At 28.7% G+C, this 21,452-nt stretch overlaps 1 long non-coding RNA gene and 1 other non-coding gene across 2 annotated transcripts; one reads left to right on the top strand and one right to left on the bottom strand.

The window, feature by feature from the left end:
• Positions 1-13,473: 13,473 nt before the first annotated feature.
• LOC107875872 lies at positions 13,474-17,716 on the bottom strand. Its single transcript, XR_001675901.2, has 3 exons — positions 16,951-17,716; positions 15,806-15,849; positions 13,474-15,332 (listed from the first exon to the last, which is right to left on the bottom strand). It is a non-coding gene; the product is annotated as an uncharacterized LOC107875872 (long non-coding RNA).
• Positions 17,717-19,808: 2,092 nt separating this feature from the next.
• On the top strand, positions 19,809-19,881 carry TRNAA-UGC. Its single transcript has one exon. It is a non-coding gene; the product is annotated as a tRNA-Ala (tRNA).
• The last annotated feature ends 1,571 nt before the right edge of the window (positions 19,882-21,452 follow it).

Here is a 21,452-nt window from a genome sequence, read left to right as displayed (position 1 = left end):
TCTATGTGTTCCTATCTTCTGATTTGACTATTTTGTCATACCCAATAATTTGTTTTACTTGTGTAGCGGTTTATCATATAACTAGTCAACTTATTCACGCTTCGCGCATATCATAGTACTTTTTATTTTGAGATATGATGATCTTTTTAGTAACTTTGGTCAAAGATAAAAGAGATAGAACTTTATATACATATAAAACACCACGACTCTCTATCTTTGGTTTGAGATAAAAGAGATAGAACTTTATATACATATAAAACACCACGACTCTCTATATCATCAATTCTTATGATCTTTTTTCCTTTCGAATAGCAAAAGATCATTACCGTCGATTATTGATCATGCACCTAATCCACAAAACAAAACATATGCAATAATTTTATAAGGACCATCTGAAACCACAAAATCTTAAAATATTTGCTTCTATTGTCACCTAAAATTATCTGTATGCACCAGATGAAAAAGGATTCACATTCTTATTTTAGTGAAGTTCAATATTGACATGATTTGTTCATTTTTTCTGTCAGAAAGCTGGTAAAAAAATACAAGATCATTCAAAATTACTTCTAGAGTGACAAATCCTAACCTGCAAACAATAATAAATCAGTTATGTTGATTACCATTTAAACCAACTTAATTTAGAAATTGTATTGACAAATACAAGACAAAAAATTTAAATTTGTAAAACTAAGTTTTCAATATTTTTCTATTTTAACTTTTCATTTTGAATCTTAACATTTTCTTTTCTTTTCTTTTCATTTTTTTTATGAAGAACAAAATAAAATTTTAATTTTATAATTATCAGTTGTGACACTGAACAAAATTAAATTATCCTATATCACTACTCAAACTAAATAAAGAGCTTATCAAAGCAAGTACATCTACATAATAATGCAACTAATTATTTACTTGGCAAATTTTTTTCTCGAAGAGTCGTGACTAATGAGCCAATAAATAACATCACTAAACTCTTTGTACTGCTATTAAGTACTTTCTTCATTTCTTTTTAATGCTCTATTTAGGGTTTGTTTGTATTTCTTTTAATACTCTTTTAATTTTTTAAGAATAATTTGATTAAAATCTTCCTACTATATCCTTGTTCAAATTACCAAGACCATTAATTGAAAAGGAATTAGGGATGTGCTCAATCTAAAGTTAATTAGGGCTATACATAAAGTACTTAAACAGAAATAAAGAGTAGTCAATTAAAGCTCAAACTTCCGTTGGTTTTTCTTCCTAGGTAATATTCTTCACTCATATATGAATACGCAGAGCTAAAGATAAAAGAAACATAAATTGATATGCAACTAAAAATACAATCCACAATTTTTTATTTCATGTATTTTGTTGAGAAATCTTATGGTATGACTTCTTTTAAATTTATCTCCACGCATCAAGTATAATTTTCTGGAAATTCAAAAAAAGTGTTATGTAGAATGAGGTAAGCTGTTAAGATTACATAAGATATAACTATAACATTATTTATCAAATTTTTCTATTTGAGTTGATAACCCCCCTTAACAGTGTAGGGTCTAAAAATAAACTTTAAGAAAATAACAATAACCGAACTTCACAAAGAAGAACTTTTTAAAAAAAATTATGTGAAAAGTATGTTTTTTTCTCGAAGTACAACTATCTAAAAGTATTGTAGAGTTAAGCTAAGGAAACTGTAGGGATTGCTACCTCCCATAAGCACTACCGACCTGAATTCAAATTACCGGAGTTCTAATATAAATATCAAACAACAAGTGAATTTAAAAAAAAAAAAAAAAAAAAAAGAAGAAGAAGAGAAAGCCAAGAATATTATTCTTTCTTACTGATAAAACAATGAAAAGAATCGAATTACCACAATCAAATAGAATTCTAGAATACTAAATACATATATACATAAATTCTCAATCAAACATGAAAAAACAACAAACGTATTATAAAATCAGAAAAGGAGATTTACCTTTGGGAAGTAGGCGAAAGCTCATATAATATCTAACAAAAGTGAGAATAATAAAAAATACATGAACACAACCAAAAATTTAAAAAGATACAAATATCAATTTCAAAAAAGAAAATTTACCTTGTGATTTGAGAGGAACAACAGAACATATAAAGAGAGAGGAAAAGGAAGTTGAAAAATAAAGAGGAAGAATTGAAAAGATGGAAATGGCTAAAGAAGAGGAAGAGAAACGGGCATTAAAGACGGCTTTTTAATAAGATGAAAATTACAAAAGAAGAGGAATAGAAGCAGGTTTTAATACAAAGTCTTAATACCGTGCCAGTTGAAATTTTAAAATTTAAAAACATTAAAGCAAACAATTGATTGTAATAAAAATTTAAAAGAACAAAAAAAGCTTAAAAATAGAAGAAAAAAGATGAGCAACGTTCCTTGAATCTAAGGCATGTCACATAAGCATCACTATGTTTCTCCTTTATTTATATATATAGATTCCACAATTTATTTACTTGTGTTAAATACCTTCTGTAATCCATACTACTTGTAGAAATTGTACACTTTGTGTTTATACAACACCGACATGCAGTAGTTCTTACTTTCTTCCTAGTCATTCAACACTTTCAACTTTGTTAACTAAAAAACATTTTGCTGCTTCAAAAGGTATAACTCGAACACATCATTCTCCATCAGAAACTTCAACCCTCAGTATCTATAAAAAATGATGTATAGTTCAATTTTAAAATTAAATATGTTATCTGCTTTCATATGTGAAAATGTTGGAGGTCAATTTTTCTCAAATTTCAACTCATTTCCTAATCAACACTTTTGATGCTACCATAGGTACAACTCACGATATCTTGTATAGCTTTCACTTTTCTGTAGCATTTAAGACGCATCTTTATTGAGAATGTCTAAAATTTTTGCTTTGAAATTGTAAAATGAATTCTGCACATGAGCAATAAACTATAGTTTAGTTACGCATATAACGGCCCTTTAAAAAATGTGAAATTGTTGGTTAGAACTTACCATTTCACATTAATGACTCTTTTCATTACCTTGGTGTTGTATCTTTCTTTCCAGCCTTTATCATTTCATGCATATATTCCCTATGAGGTTTCTTACTTTCATCCATATAAGCTATCACCTCTCGATTGTTAAACTGCATTAAAGACTCCAGATCAAGCCAGCGAATATCGATTTCCCCCATGAAATTCATGCTACATGCCAGTAGGGCCTGTTGGATTCTTCGCTATGTTTGGAGTAATTTTTTTCCCGGCAAATTACTCTCACCATCAATGTTGCTTCCCCAGCAATTCACAATTACATATTCAATTGCCCAACAGATAGATCATTCTCCCTTGAATACAACTCTCCCAACAGGAAACCGGCTACCCATCTGATGTACTTTAAAATCTACAAATGTCTGCTCTCAAGTTTAAGAACCTATTCTACATAAGGTAAATTCCCCTTCATCTGCTTTACATCCTTAGCTTTGCCCATTTGATACATTTACAAGGCTACTCTCACCATCATCCGCCTTCTTGTAACTAACGCTCACGTGTTAATAAGTTTCTGATGTTCTAAATTTCAAAGTTAATATCAATCAAAAGCACAAGGATAATGTATTTGTAGGATAGAATGAACCTACCCATATACACAGTGAAGACATCCATTAATCTCAGACCAAACGCTCACTGTCCCTTCATTATCGTCTAGCATGTCCTTCAAGTTTCCACACCAAATATTTTCCTTGCAAATCCCATATATAGATACATTGATCCTCTGAGCCACTCACAATATACTTCGCATTTGCAAACTTGTTTGTCTTCTTGATATGTCTAATAATTTTCAAGATACTAAAATGGAGTTATAGATAGAAACATATCCAAATTTTTTAAAAGAAAGGAATCATCCAATATGCAGAATCTGAATATTCTTCTCTAAAAGTGATAACAGAGAAGTGGAATGTATTTGATTGTGAAAACATTACTATTTTAGTTTCATATAAAAGGACTTACAACTTAATTGAGAAGTAAAGGGCATATCTATTAAGGATAACAGAGAGGATGGGCGATTGTTGAACAGTGCCATCTATTTTTCGGTTTTTATAGAGATTAAACAGGTTCTATTATTGAGTACCTGCTCATTGAAGGATGCATCTGAAAGTTTTGGTTACTGTCTCTTTGAGAGTTTGCAGCGCATATGTTGGGTTGTAAAATCTGTCTTAATTTAAACGGTCTCGGGTGATTTTGAAATTCAAATAAGTTTGTTTTTATTTAATGAGTTGGGTGCATTTACGTAATTTCAATTTCAAATTAAGGAGTTCATCTGTCAGTTTTGACAAGTGGTCAATAAAGGTAAACTGACCTAACATAGCATTTTCAAGTTCCCCGCTGATCAGTTCGCTACTATAGAAACAAATAAATCCATCACTTGGGCATAATTTTTTCTCTTTTTCACTGTAACTCTTTGCTACTGTTAAGTTTACATAGAGTCCATCTCAGTCATTTGAAGATCTAAAGACAAGACAAGCAGTAAAATTTGCTGGCTTCAACATTTCAAAAATGATGGACGCAGAACTTAATAAATACCACCAACTAATAAAAAAAACAGTATGAACACAAAAAAAGGTTACAAAAACTAACAGTTTTGTGAATAGGGCAACAACCTTCCTCACTTACACTATGTTGTATAAGAACTAAACAAACAAAACAATATAAAGAAATAAGGAAAGAGCTGCTGAAGCAACTTAACTAACCCCATCCTTTCTCTAAGCATCTCTCTCGAGAACCACCCCGATACCCCTTGTTTCCTTTTCTTTTTCTCTATTACACTCTTATCTAGTAATTAGCGTAACATATAATCTATTGTGACAGAGAGAATTGGTCATATGTAGACTATTCTCGTCACAAGATTTGCTATCGATACGCCTCATGACACACAGGACCCAAGAAAGCTAATTTCAGAGTTTCCTTTTTCACAAAGACCTAATCTTTACTAATGGATGGAAAGAAGTGTCAATTTCCAACACATACTTGAAAAAGGTAAAAAATGAAAATCGGATGATGGTGTGGGAAATCTAGCTCTATAACCTGCATAATCCTAAAATATTGTTGCCACATTGTACGAGTGCAGGTTTACAATGCTTAATATTTGTGAAATGCACTTTGCCAGAAAAGTAATTCATAATTGATTTATTCTAACCAACCACTGCAGTTCAAATGTTGGATCTATGCAATTGCTAATTTTGGATTTTTCAAAATGCTTCCTGAACACTTCATTGGCTGGTAAAGCCTTATGTACGACCAATCATCAAGCGTGTTGGAGACATGAAAGAAACACATAGAGGATTAGAAAGAGACTCGAAGAAAAGAGATTGTTTGGAAGAAAAAATCCAACGATCAGGCAACAAACAGGATTAGAAGTTTACTCTATCAAGGTTCAACCAAACCTTCATAAATGTTGGAGTGGGTAAATCTATAGGATCCATTGCATTGCCCATATATGAGCATATAAGTGTAAAGAAAACATGATAATGGAATGTGTCCTACCTCTTAATGAGAAAGGAAGACGTCTGAAAATCCTAGATAGCGGCAACCAAAATTTCTGCACTCATCGAAGTGCATAAATTGCTTTGAATCAGCATTTTCATTAATAACATTAGAAGGCGAAAACTAACATGAGAACAAGTAAAGAACAAGTTTGATAGTTCGTCATAGCCCATTTTGGCCATAGCTAGAGGAATTAATCATGAGACGTATAGTGGAATGTGCCTTTTCGAATATTTGCAGGGAATTGGTAAGGCCGTGTAATACACATAGTGTAAGTAATGGGCTAGGGGGGTATTTCTAGAATTTAAACAGTTTCATTAAAATTAAATGAATTGGGGGCATTTTAGACGTGTATCCTTTTGCTTATATAAGCAAGTTTAACTCTTCTCTTCAAGACTATTGACAAATGAACGGTTATCTGGACAATAGTTCAATAAAATGTAAATTAGATAAAGTATTATAAATTGACATCACTACCTGCAAGTTGACAGAGGTAGAGGATCCAGAAGGTCAAGAATCTGTTCGTTTAAGTGAATGTTATAGTTTACTCCCTACATGCCTATCTTTCCTATACAAAAATATTGGAGCTATGATTTGCGTATGTAAAGGAACTAACTTTCTCCAAGAAAAAAAGGAAAAAGAAAAGCACATAAAAATGCTTAGGACTTGAACAAAATATGTCATTTGCATACCACCCAAATATATGGCAAACAACCAAGTAAAGTTCTTCCAGACAAAAGTAAGTCTTCTTGAAGTTGCATGCCAACCAATTTTTAAATTAGAACATAACGCACAGATAAGCAATGGATGAATGAAGCTATAAATGCGGAGACAACTAAGTTCAGGTTCTAATAAATCGTAAAAATAGACTTAGAAATCTATTTTAGTACCTGTATCTGAATATGTTGAGAAACAAATAGTACACAATTTTTAAAAGAAGTAACGACAGTAATGCAATAAGGGACACTATGACATTCCCCAAAGCACCATAGTGATAGGTGGTTAGTTTAATAGGTCGGCCTAAAACCTTGAGCCATCCATATATTGTTTTCTGTATTTTTTAATAGTCCTTTTTTTTTAAAAGATCATCATCAACTTGCTAATAGTTTTCGGTCTTGCCACATACAACGTCTTCATAAGCCTCTGATTCTTTTAGCCCTTAGTAACAAATAATAGTAATGATCAACAACATGTTCACAAATGTAAGAATTTCTCCAAAATTAAACATCTTCCACTTGTTGTTCATTGGTATAGGAGATAGTTTTATCCATGCTATATGGCGTGAAGATGTCATTGGATTATTCTTCTCTGTTTATGAAGGGAAACAACATTTCTTTCACTAATGAGGGAACCGTAATTGAAAATTCATTTAACAAGCCAAAACAATCATCATTTAGACATATGCACCCCAAAATATTGTTTTATCTTCAGAAAGAACAGACCCAAAGTCGGGGTTGATTGATTTGGGCTGACCATGCTAAATATACAAATCGAATTTTTTAAAAAACAATCATAAAGGAATAAATAATGTTATTAAGGTTAGAAAGTATTAATTTAGTTTTACAAATTTCATTACCAAAATGAGAAGTTCGCAAAAGACTATGTAAGAACAAAGGCAACATAAAAGAATCGAAAATAAAGTTGTTGGAAAGTTCTTACTCAGTTCAACTGTTTTGGATAGCTAATGCTAGGCATCCAAATCAGGATTTTTAAAGAGAAAAATCCTAAGGCGTGAAGTAAAGTTGGTCAGGTTAAAATATATTTATTTAATTTTACAATTTTATAAATATAAATAAAATGAGAAATAGGCAACAAATTAAGTAAAAAAGAGGCAGCAAAGAAGCAACGGTAGAAACTGATTTTGAAAGTTTATACTCGATTTTGTCTATTAAATAGGAGAATATAAAATTAAACCGAGGAAAAATATAATTGAGAAGGAAATTTTTTTTATTTTAATCTTATCTTTCCATAGTACCCTCTTGTAAGTAAGATGATGTACTGTGTATGACGATCTAAAAAAATCTAATATCGATTGAGCAATTTAAATTCTAAATCACGGGATATATGTATATCTTTAGTTATATTTACTTTAGTCCATTTTGCTCTTTCCTCCTAAATCACAATCTAATATCAATCTGTAATTGTGGATTGCCGGGGAACCAATCTGAAACTGCCAATAATGTATATGTATATGTATGTATACTAGAGGAGCATGACCCGTGTCAGAACGGACGCAACATTAAAATATTTATTTATCTTTTCAATCTTGATATATTTAAATAAAATTTTTAATAAAAGGATTGCATATGTTTTCTAGGATTCATCCGGATTCTAGCATGAGTTCAACATATGTTATTTTAATATGTATTTAGATAATTTAAGTTGTTAACTAATGTAATTTATAATATTTTTTTTTATGTAATTTTTAAATTAATATACGTTACTTTTCTTGTCCAAATTTTTGTGGCATTGATAGTCAATTATATTTTAAAAATAATTTAAGTTTTTAATTATTGTGATTTATAATACTTTTCTTCTATTCCAATTTTAGTGGCACTAATATAATTTTAAGAGTTGACCAAATATTTTATATCTTTTAAATTTTTTAAGTTGTTAATTATTGTGATTTCTAGTATTTTTCATGTAATTTTTTTTTAAATATATAACATATTAAATTGTTTTTAGATATTTTAAGTTGTTAACTATTATAATTTATAATACTTTTTATGTAAGTTTTGAATAATATATGCTATTCTCCTTGTCCAGAGTTTTGTGACGATGATAGCCAATTATATTTTTTTAAATAATTTAAATTTTTTATCATTGAGATTTATAATATTTTTTCTATTTCAACTTATGTGGCACAATGCTTAAATGGCCATAATAATTAATTAGAGGTGATATAGTAAAATGTAATTATTATTATTTATTATTTTTATTATGTGTATGTGTTGACTCAAGAAGAATTTGAAAACATTTAGAAATGTGTTGAATGTTACAAATGTTAAAAATTCATTTGATGCTTCTTGATTTCTCTACATTTATCTCTTGTGTATTTTTACTCTTTTGCCCTTTGAGTATATGTAGTAATTTTTTTTTTTTGAAGAAAATATCATGAAGATTTTTATTCATAGTATATATATATATATATATATATATATATATAGTAAAATCGTGGATTCAATATTATTAATTCTTCAATACATAAGTGACTTATAATAATTAATTGCGGGTGATACATTAAAATTAGAAATCAGTCAATTTAAAAAAAATTGTTAATTATTGTTATTTACAGTACTTTTTATTTCATTTTCAAATAATATGTGTTGTTTTATATCTTCTTCTATCTCGTTCCAATTTATGTGGCACTAATATAATTTTGATAGTCAATCAAATATTTTATGTTGACATATCATTTTGTTATTCTTATTTTTCTAATACATAAATGTCTTATAATAAGGAATGATATAGTAAAATCATCATGACAAAAATTTAATTTAAAACATTAAGAGTTAATTTCACATTTTCTGTTTATTTTATTTTTCATTAAATATTATTTATTTTCTTAATACCTAGACGACTCAGAATAATTAATTAGGAGCGATTGATTATGTTATTACTATAAAAATTAATATAATTTTATCATATCCAGTAGTAATCATCGATAATTCACCGAAATAGTATATTAATTAAATACGGGATACTTTATTTGCATATGCAAAATATGATATTAATAAATATTATTGGATAGTGCATTATATTTATCTTTCACAATAATAAAATTTTACTATATATTTTTCTTTATTTCTTTTTAACTTGATACATATTGACTCAACACAAATTCTAAAAAAATATTCATTAGAAATTTATTTAATTAAATTAAATTTATTAATTTTGTACTTTAAAAATTTAAAGTCAAGTTTAAATATTAGTATTTCTATGTAAGAAAACAATAATTTTAAAATTTCAATTTACTAAAATAAATAAATAAATAAAAAGATTATTTTTCTATATAAAAGTCAATTAAAACAATAAAATTGATTTACTTTAAATATTTAGTTGCAATTAATTAAGATAATTTTTTATTTTGTCATGATTTATGGTGCACCGATCAAATTTTAAGAGTTGAATAAAACTTTTATCTATTTTTTTAACTTGTTAATTATTGTGATTTATAATAATTTTTACGTAATTATCAAATAATATATTTACCCCTTGTGTCCCAATTTATGTGGCTTCGATACAATTTTGAGAATCAACTAAAAATTTTATATATCTTTTAAATATTTTAAGTTGTTAATTATTATGATTTGCAGTACTTTTTCTTTTATCTCAATTTATGTGGCATTGCTAAAATAATGAGAGTCAATAAAATTTCTATATGTCTTTTAAATAGTTTAAGTTATTAATTATTGTGATTCGTGGTAATAAATTAGTTTTGAACATGATAGCCAATTAAATAAATAAAAAAAAATTTACTTTCAATATGTAGTTGTAGTTAATTAATATAAATTAATAGAATGTATTAAATATTTAAACTATTATGATGAAACAATGAAATTATTATATATCGGGGCATGGTATGTAACTAAGTGGGAGTGAAGGGGTTTTTGGTAATTGCATGAGAAGTGGTCGAAACCACCTCTTCTATATAATATACTAGAGCATGACCCGTGTCAGCACGAGCCCAACATTAAGATATTTATTTTTCTTTCAATCTTGATATATTTAAATAAAATTGTTTAATAAAAAGATTGCATATGTTTTCTAGGATCCATCCGAAATCTAGCATGAGTTCAACATATGATATTTTAATATGTATTCAGAAAATTTAAGTTGTTAACTATTGTAATTTATAATATTTGTTTTTATGTAATTTTCAAATTAATATACGTTACTTTTCTTGTCCAAATTTTTGTGGCATTGATAGTCAATTATATTTTTAAAATAATTTAAACTTTTAATTATTGTGATTTATAATACTTTTCTTCTATTCCAATTTTAGTGACACTAATATAATTTTAAGAGTCGACCAAATATTTTATATTTTTTAAATTTTTTAAGTTGTTAATTATTGTGATTTCTAGTATTTTTCGTGTAATTTTTTTTGAAATATATAACATATTAAATTATTTTTAGATATTTTAAGTTATTAACTATTGTAATTTATAATTTTTTTTATGTAATTTTTGAATAATATATGCTACTCTCATTATCCAGAGTTTTGTGTCGACAATAGCCAATTATATTTTTTTAAATAATTTAAATTTTTTATCATTGAGATTTATAATATTTTTTCTATTTCAACTTACGTGGCACAATGCTTAAATGACCATAATAATTAATTAGAGGTGATATAGTAAAATGTAATTATTATTATTTATTATTTTTATTATGTGTATGTGTTGATTCAAGAAGAATTTGAAAACATTTAGAAATGTGTTGAATGTTACAAATGTTAAAAATTCATTTGGTGCTTCTTGATTTCTCTACATTTATCTTTTGTGTGTTTTTACTATTTTACCCTTTGAGTATATATAGCAATTTTTTTTTAAAGAAAATATCATGAAGATTTTTAGTCATAGTATATATAGTAAAATTGTGGATTCAATATTATTAATTCTTCAATACATAAATGACTTATAATAATTAATTGTGGGTGAACATTAAAATCACAATTGAAGCAGCAGAAATCAGTCAATTTTTTTTTAAAAAAATTGTTAATTATTATTATTTACAGTACTTTTTATTTCATTTTCAAATAGTATATGTTGTTTTATATCTTTTCTGTCACATCCCAATTTATGTGACACTAATATAATTTTGATAGTCAATCAAATATTTTATGCTGATATATCATTTTGTTACTCTTATTTTTCTAATACATAAATGACTTATAATAAGGAGTGATATAGTAAAATCATTGATCGAAAGACGAAAATTTAATTTAAAACATTAAGAGTTAATTTCGCATTTTATGTCTATTTTATTTTTCATTAAATATTTTTTTTCTTAATACCTAGATGACTCAGAATAATTAATTAAGAGCGATTGATTATGTTATTACTATAAAATTAATATAATTTTATCATATCCAGTAGTAATTATCGATAATTCACCGAAATGGTATATTAATTAAATACGGATACTATATTTGCATATGCAAATTATGATATTATTAAACATTATTGGATAGTGCATTATATTTATCTTTCACAATAATAAAATTTTACTATATATTTTTCTTTATTTTTTTTAACTTGATATATATTGACCCAACACAAATTCTAACAAAATATTCATTCAAAATTTATTTTATTAAATTAAATTTAATAATTTTGTACTTTAAAAATTTAAAGTTAAGTTTAAATATTAGTAATTTCATATAAGAAAAAAATAATTTTAAAATTTAAATTTACTAAAATAAATAAATAAATAAATAAATAAAAAGATTATTTTTCTATGTAAAAGTCAATTAAAATAATAAAATTGATTTATTTTAAATATTTAGTTGTAATTAATTAAGATAATTTTTTATTTTATTATGATTTATGGTGCACCGATAAAATTTTGAGAGTTGAATAGAATTTTTATCTATTTTTAAAAAAGTATTTTAACTTGTTAATTATTGTAATTTATAATAATTTTTACGTAATTATCAAATAATATATTTACCCCTTGTGTCCCAATTTATGTGGTTTCGATACAATTTTGAGAATCAACTAAAATTTTTATATATCTTTTAAATATTTTAAATTGTTAATTATTATGATTTGCAGTACTTTTCTTTTATCTCAATTTATGTGGTATTGCTAAAATAATGAAAATCAATAAAATTTCTATATATCTTTTAAATATTTTAAATTATTACTTATTGTGATTCGTAGTAACAAATTAGTTTTGAACATGATAGCCAATTAAATAAATAATTTTTTTTTACTTCCAATATGTAGTTATAGTTAATTAATATAAATTAATAGAATATATTAAATATTTAAACCATTATGATGAAACAATGAAATTATTATATATTGAGACATAATATGTAACTAAGTGGGAGTGAAGGAATTGTTTAAATGATCGAAACCACCTCTTCTCTATAATAGAAAAGAAATATAGATATAGAAGCAATAATTAATCACTTCTTTCCAACTATATCATATTAATCAAAGAAAATTCATCTAATTAAAATTTAATAAGATTATATTAGTCAGTTTGCACCTCTTATTAATTTCTTAAACGAGTGTGTCAAACAAATGTATTTCAATAGGAGGAATCGGAAATCTTGATTACCACAAGCATGGAACATTTTGCATTAAATAATAACATTTTGCATTAAATAATAATATAATTTAGACAAATACTTCTTCAAATGTCTAAAATAATGTAGTTTTTAAGTATAAATAATAAAATCATTCCTTTGGTAAAATTGGTCCTAAAACATCTTTTCACTTTCATAGAAACATGACACATTTTCATTGGTGACCTATTTATACAAAAATTATTAACATGTAGGTCTGTCACATTAAGTTGTGACTGCACATTGAGGATGGTGATTATCCGTAACACCAAAATGAAAAAAGTTTGTTGGTGCAGCCGATTGTATAACGTTGGTGCAAGCGAGCAGAATCTAGTTGTATATGAGCCGGTAGAGGCAATCAAAATCAATTGTACCCAAAAGTTGAGTGCAACCAAGTTTACTCAAGTGGTGTGGCATGTACACCACTTGAGTAAACCTGGTTGCACTCAACTTTGGGCACCTGCCACCTGTAGAGATAATTTAAGCAGGCGAAGGAAAATATAGTGTCCTATTTTCTATTAAGAAGATGTAATAAGGGAAAGCAGTAATAAAGGGGTGCTTTGTTTACCTGTTGAGTCTGAGAGGCTACGAAAAAGGGAGGCAAAAATAATTTTGATTGTAATTTACCGCATATTTGAGATTGAGAAGCTATAAATATTGGAGGTAAAACATAAGTCTTTGTAAGTATACATATCTCAAATAAATTTTACCCGAGTAGCTTAACTTAAAAGAAGCTGTGGGAATGGCTTAGAATCTCTATTTTAGACATGCATATTTTGCATATCTGTACAGAATTTGTCAGTTGTTTTCACAAGTTATTTAATGTAAATGTTCCCGAGTAACTATAGAGCTCAGGTAAAGGCCAAGTAGAGTACAATAATAAACAAAAGATGGAAGCTATTGTTACCTTTAAGTTTTTTTCGTTGGAGTGGGCGGTTTGACTTTCTGCCTCTTACCTGTTTCTCATGAGCCATTGGTGACGGTGATGGTCTAAAAATTGGGTTTCTGTTTCAGTAAAGGATGCAACAGCTAGCATACCAGGTGTTTGGTCGGGAAACCTGAAGATCTGCTTTTGCAGCTGGAGTCTAAACGGTTTATGAGCAAACTCTTGATTTGTACGGACAATAGATAACGGTTCTTTCTGAGTGAAAAGGGCCAAAAATGAGACAGTGAGTAGCAGTTGGCGTAATGTGGTATTTTTGCTTACTGGTATTTTAGGATACTACGAAGATGAGTTTTTCCTGCTTTTACCACTATGTGTTTGTGTACCTGCACAGCCGCACTTTCATATATTTGTTCGGCAGTGAGGGACAACATTGTTTCTGCCACCGTTTATAAGACTATTGCGGTAATTGTATTGCTGGCGTAATGTTACGTTCGAAGTGGCACCTGCGATTCAAATAGAAGCAAACCAAAATGTGTAGTAGATTTTTAAAGTGAAAGGTAAAAGTAGCAGTATGGAAACTTTCAGCCATTTGGACATTGACGTACTGAATTTACTTCACTATGATTAGTATCACAAGGGAAAGAGTAGCCCCCAAAAAGTTACAGCCATCTACACACGCAGATAGCGATAGCAAATCTATTTGACTTATTACTATCATCATGAAGAATGCAGAACAAGGGGAAGTTGGACCTAAGGGTATGGGTTTGACAGGACACAATAGCCTTGATTCAAATCCTGGATATGTAACTAAAACAATACTCCCTCCATTTCACAATAAGTTAATTGTTGGATTTTGGCACACATAGTTAAGAAAAAAAAGCAAACACATAAATTTACCATGTTTTTCCATTTTTACCCTCTTCAAAAAGTAAAGACACGTGATACATCACTCCCAATGCACATTTAATGGAGGGTAAATTTGGAAAAAATTTCAACATTTACCTTGAACTGTGAACCATTCACTTATTTTGAAACACTAAAATTGCTCCAACAATTCACTTATTGTGAAACGGAGGGAGTAGTATGTACGTACAAAAGTCAATGTTAGAATGCAATATCGAATGGTCACTTTTTAGTGGCCTGGAAAATGGCTAATGTATATCGAATGGTCACTGTTTCGTGGCTTTTATTTCCAAAAGTAATACTCCAAAGCTAAAGATGTCTTGACTGAGAATTTCCCTCCCCGTTGCATATTCTGGTGCATTATTCCACTGCAATACCAATACAAGAATTACAAGACCTTTTAATAAGCTAAGCTTTGTGTCATCTTACATTTTATTCATCTGCTCACAATATACAGAGAAAAAAAGAGGCTACAGATTCAGTTCTGGGGTTCGTGATCCAACCACTGGATTCGAATAGACTTAATAAGTTGTCAAAATAGGTAGTGACATGATGCACAATAACTCAAGAGCTAAATATAAATGATCAAAATGAACTTTGCCATTAAATATAAGGCATCAGGGAAGTTTGGTTTGGCATGGTCTTCTTTCGATGTTACCTCTGTTGCATTTCTTTTGCTTTTGTTTTAGGCAACACATGCACTTAACAGCTTCGGCCAAAGTGCATCAGATTTTATCTCAATAACTGCAGAGAAGAATAAAAATATCATTGACATCACGCGGACAATGGTAGTTCCAGAAGAGCTATAAACCATAAACACTCTACAAAAGAAAATAATGACTACTAAATCAACTTGGGTTGATGAGGTCCGGGACTTAGGTTAACCATGGTGTTCGGGCCAGCTTGCAGACGAACTCTCCTAGGTATCTGTTATCTCCCACCATCACAAGGTATAGAGTAACTTTGTCCATCCCGGATTGGACAGATGGACAGATGGTTAAACCTCCTCACACACACACAGAGGAACAAAACAAATCATGATCCTTACACTGATCAAGTCTCCAGCTAGCATTATTTTAATAAGTCAATTAGTAGAAGACATCCAACGATGATCTTCTTTTTATTAGAGCTAAACAAGCCACAAATCCTATAAATTCCTATAACTACCAGAAATTAAAACCAAATATGTATGGAAAAGAGCAAATAACCTCTCGTACCTAGGAATGTGATCACCGTATAGTACAATGGCAACCTGTTGTTCCTGTAGTCAATTACAGTAGAGAAAGGTTTAGATATGCAAACAGAATTTATAGAAAAGAAAGTTAGAATTTTCAGCCGTTGCTGCCTTTATGGGGCCTCAAAAAAGTTTATAAAGTAGTCGCAGGTAATAATTATTTTTCAAACATCTTGAGTATCAACACCATACAATGAAATAGCAGGCGTATGCATAATCAATCAACTTCCGAAGTTCAAACGAAGAACAAGTTTGACAAGAATGGTTAGCAGCAGAATTTACAGAGACGAAGCCTTGTCGCAGAATGTTCTATTCGACGTCGTTTTAAAAGTGTTGCCTTTTTCAGCTGGCATTTTCCTGTAAGCGACATGGCATCTAAAAATTTTTTGATGAAAGACATAAATTTTATCTGCTTGACTGCTCAATTTGGATTGCGCCCATCTTTTTTTTGACATCTGATTGTCGAGTCTTTCATAAAATCCTTTTATTAAAGTCGATTTTTTGTACTCTTAATGTTTTATTTGTTCTTAAAGCACACATGTATTATTTAGAATATCATGGAATATAAGGCACTACTATTTGGTGCTATAACTAAACACAAAGAACCAAAAAAGGTCGAGATCTTATCAGTAGGAGCCAAAAGTATTTTTCAGATTTCTACGACACGACCACAAAAGCCTGTGAAATCCAAAATGACCACCATTATATTCAAACAGAATAAACTATGAATGACTGAAATTCTACAAGGTTGATTTATAAATTTCACATTACAGAGGTGAAAATAAAATCAACATAATATACTAAATTACATAATATACTAAATTAGAATGAAGAGAGAATAAAATTAAAGGAAACACAAAATCAGATAAAAAGTTGAAAATTATTGACATGCATGTACAAATTCAGCCACAAATTAGCGGTTGAAGATGCAAATCTTATTTCAAAAGAGGAGAAACAGGATAAAATTATCAAATTTCAACTGTGTTAAATTAAATTCAACCATTTCTCACAAGCCATAACCACCGCATACAACAGACAGAGCAATCCAACAAAATTAGTGTAGATTAAATTGGAAAATATAATTTTCAAACACAACATAATTACTCAATGTCAATATTCAGCTCTGACCTTCAAAATTTTCCCATGTAATGACTTCAAGAAGTTATTCAAGTGTACCATAGCCACTTCAAAATTACGAAAACAGGACCACCGATTTAACAAAAAAAAATGTACACAATAAGGAAAATTCGAAAGTGGAAGTGGGATCGAAAATTAAATCTCAAAACTTAGCTTGAGCATGCAGCAGAGACTGGTTGGTAAAGAAGGAAGAAACTGCTTCTTTGTTTAGGCAGAATTAATTTTTTTAACAGATTTGATATAAGCAATGAAGTTAGAAATGTGTGGAAAGAGATTTGATTTGTGATATTTGATTTCGTTTTTTCAAAACTAAAAGAAACTAAGTATCTGTAACAAAACCTCCAACCCAGTTGAATGAGAACTAAGGAATAGATGATGGAAGATTCTGGAGTTTTTGGTTTCTTCTTTGAGAATGAGAAATGCTCCCGGAGTCAGGGAAAATATCTAGTATATCAATTTACCATTTTGCCCTTACAAATTGAGTTTAATACCAGTCTTGCCCTTGGTCCTCCCTTCTTTGCCTTTTCTATATAGTAGTAATAGTAATATATATATATATATATATATATATACTAGTGTGGTTGGCTCAAAGACTGCACCAGAATGAAGTGTACAGTATCAACACTCAAAACTTCCAAATGCAGTTGCGTCATATAAGTTTCGCTGATCTTACATAATGAACACTGAAACTGTAGTAAATGAGATAAATTTTAAGCATACATGTCCATAAAGTGATTTGGAGGAAAACTAACATAAAGGATAATTCTATTAAAAAGTTTCTATTTTTTAGTTAAAGGACAGTTCTCTGTTCTATACTAAAGATAGGTTGCTCAAATGGGACATTAATATAGATTAGTCTTGTTCATTATGTGAAGTAGCTGCAGAGAATATGTGTCACTTGTTTTCCAACTATTCGTATTTTCAAATTACTGATGCAAAATATTTTTATGTGGAGTGTTATTACCAGTAGTATTTCTAGTAATTACAATTGTACTTTGACACCTTCTAAGGCAAGAAGTTCGGCTCGTGCTGGGGAGATGCCTAAATAATAATCGACATACACTGTACCAATTTTTGCTATTAGAAGGTTTTATCTTAGGATTATTAATGATAATTGTATTCACAGAAAATGGGCTTTGATAAAGAAATTTCTTAGAAGATAAGTCAATAAACAAACCAAACGATGATAACACAAAATAACTTATTGTCTGATGCTTTTTCGACACATAATCGTTGCTCAGACGAAGAAATTGCTGCTAGATCCTTTAGCGACATTGGATCCAATTAGCATGAAGAACTCTGTTATCCAGTAATCAATATTTTCCATCATACCAAACACACCCTAAGTTCAAGTTGAGATGAATAAGAATTTTCAGTCATTCTCGTTCTCTTAGTGTAGCTCTATTAGTACTCAAATACACAAAAATGTATCAATAAGGCATAGCTTTTGACACATATATGTAATAGAAACGGCCACAACACATAAATTTTACATGAATGTTCTGATAACTAAGAAGGTTAAGAAAACTCCAAATTTCAGTAATTTTCAGGTTTGAGGATTGTTAGGAACTTTGATTCAGTAATACAACAACAAACAAGGAACTTGCCAGAATTATCAAACGGAGCTAAGAACTTGATAATTTCGAACGAATAATTTTCCCAAAGTACAAAAGAACTTTACAATCCCAAAATTCTCAATAACTTGACTAATAAAGAAGAATTAACCGATATGTAAATTATTTGATTGCATACTCAAACAACAATTAGCACCTCATGATTCAAGATTTAAAATTTAAAAACAAACAATTTTTAATCATCAATTTACGCCAAAACAAAAAACTTACCTCAGCAAGATGAACAAAATTGATAAGGAAAATATAACTTCAAAGCTCTGAAAGAAGAACTAACCATCGATCTATTTGGAGCTTTATAGAGAGTAAATCACCGACTTTTTTATGATAAATTAATGAGTCATGCTTACTTATGACTTATTTCTGATTCATAGTGATGAGTCATGCTAGTAAGTACAAGATATTTCAGATTTACAGTGATGAATCATGCTAGAAAGTACAAGATAAGATAAAAATAAAAATACATATTTGTGATGATCTTTGAAAAAAATTTGTATACTGTAAAATGGTAGGCTTTCAGAAGGAAGATTTCGGAAAGAAGGGTGAATAACGTAGAAAATTCTTTAAATTAAAATAATATTTTAATATCAAAAGTTCTATAGATTAAATTAAAAAATAAAAAAGAAAACAAAAAACAGTGCACGTGATTGGAATTCACGGGGCTCACAATTAATTGTAAATATGTAGAGTGTCTTCGTGGGGCCCACAACTAATGCGCATATTTGGTGTGAGGACGACCAAACTTGGTCATCCTCCCTTATAATATGTAGTAATATATATATTATATCCTTGTGCAAGAATAGAGTGCGGTTGAGCAAGACAAGGGATAAAAGAAGTCTAATAAACTAATGCACCCAGAAGATGTCAATTTTAAAATACAATATAAATTTTATATCAAAATTAAAATATAAATTTTATATCAAGTTTAATCAATATAGGAGGATGGCTAGGACTATAACTTTCTAGTTTAGCTACACAATAAATCAACCAAAAACTTGAAAACACTTTTGTGGGATAAAATTTAGAATTAGCTTCATTCCATGTTTGGTCTGAGGTAGTAGCTAATTTTGAGATTACTTTATCTCATTAGTTAATGATGGAATTATTATCTTATATAGACGGTTGGGAAAAAATTGTAATATCAGATATGCTTAGTTATTCCATGAGGCATAATATCTTAACATATATATAATTTATCTACCACACATATGACCAATTGGGGATGTAGCTCAAATGGTAGAGCGCTCGCTTTGCATGCGAGAGGCACGGGGTTCGATCCCCCGCATCTCCACTACTGTTTTTGCTAAATTATTTTTCCATAATTTAATCTAATCTACATTCCTTTTTGCTAAATTATTTTTCCATAATTTAATCTAATCTACATTCCTTTTCATATAATTAACTTAATGCAAATCAATATTCGTTTTACTGTTTGTTCTGTTTTCAATTTCTTTCGAAAATAAATTTTGCTACAATGAAAAGAAGTAATTTATTTTCTTATGCAATGTTTAGTTTGGTGCATTACAAATAGCATCAATTACATAATTTCTAAAAAAAAACATACACCTTTTTAAAGCCACCATATCTTTCATAAGTATGGTGGAAAGGATGAGAAAAAGATTTTGCGAAATAACTGTAACTTTAACCATATTAATGCATGAATAATATCATGAATTTTCATGTATTAGTAATATACCCAATACCAAATAAAGTATATAATTAATGTATGCATTAATAATACATAGGATAAAAAATTGTACGAAATAAGTTATTTGTTGTACATAAAGTTAATGCACGCATTATTTTCTTAATCACTCTACCAAACGATTAAGTATTACTAATATCATGGATTGAAGTGTATATAGTTATAAACTCTATAATACTAATAGTATGTATAACTAGTACATATTTTAACTATATACAACTTCAAAAATTCTAGAAAATATTAAATAATATCATACTTAATTCATATATTATTTGTCTTACTACATTGTACCAAGACCCCTCCGAATATTGTATTTTGCAAAATTTAGAATTAACCGTTTTTTGTTAAAAAATGAGTAAAGAGATTTCATAAGAAATTAAAAAGAAATAAAGTGGACAATGTCATAAATAATATAGAAAGTAAGTGTTTAAAGAAGGGTATAATTATCTTTTAGGTGCTGCATTATTTTTAGGGAAGCATTTCTTTTCTGAAAAAAAAAAATATAATTTCTAAATTAGGAGAAAGGTAACTTCTATAGATCTAAATAAATGGAGCAATTGGATTTAAGTGGTATACACAAGTAATTTACAAAGTATTTTAAACTATGAGTGTCATTTAGCATGTTGTAATATACTTCATTTTAATTTATTTATTTGCTTTTAACTTATACAAAGTTTAAAATAATAAAGAAGATTTTTAATATTTGAGGTTAAATTGAAGATCTATATAATTGTACCAAAATATACGATAATTTTATAATTTAAAAAATGACAAATAGAAGGTTAGAATTAACTAATTGCTTGAAAAGAAAATAAATATTTATTTAAATAAACTAAAACGTAAAGCAAAATAAATTAAAGCAAAGAAAGAATTATTTACTCTATCTTCTCGATTATAAGATTCTACATGAGAAAATTGAAGAGCAGGTGTCTTTTAAGTCTTGAATAAGGATTGGTGACATTGACCAACAAATAGGGTCAAACATTATTAAGAAACTTGATCAAGTTAATTGTGGACTTGATTAATATTTTCAAAACTTTTTAATCTTTTCAAAAATACACATCAACCCAACCTACACCCTCTTCAATCCAAATCAATCACTTTCTCCTCTCTCTCGACAGCTTTTCTTAACTCTCTCCCAACCAACAATTCTGCAA

The sequence above is a fragment of the Capsicum annuum genome, unplaced genomic scaffold (assembly GCF_002878395.1).
Source record: "Capsicum annuum cultivar UCD-10X-F1 unplaced genomic scaffold, UCD10Xv1.1 ctg1489, whole genome shotgun sequence".
NCBI classification, from domain to species: Eukaryota; Viridiplantae; Streptophyta; class Magnoliopsida; order Solanales; family Solanaceae; genus Capsicum; species Capsicum annuum.
The sequence above is the reverse complement of the archived record's forward strand: the minus strand, read 5'-3'. Positions and strand labels throughout refer to the sequence as shown.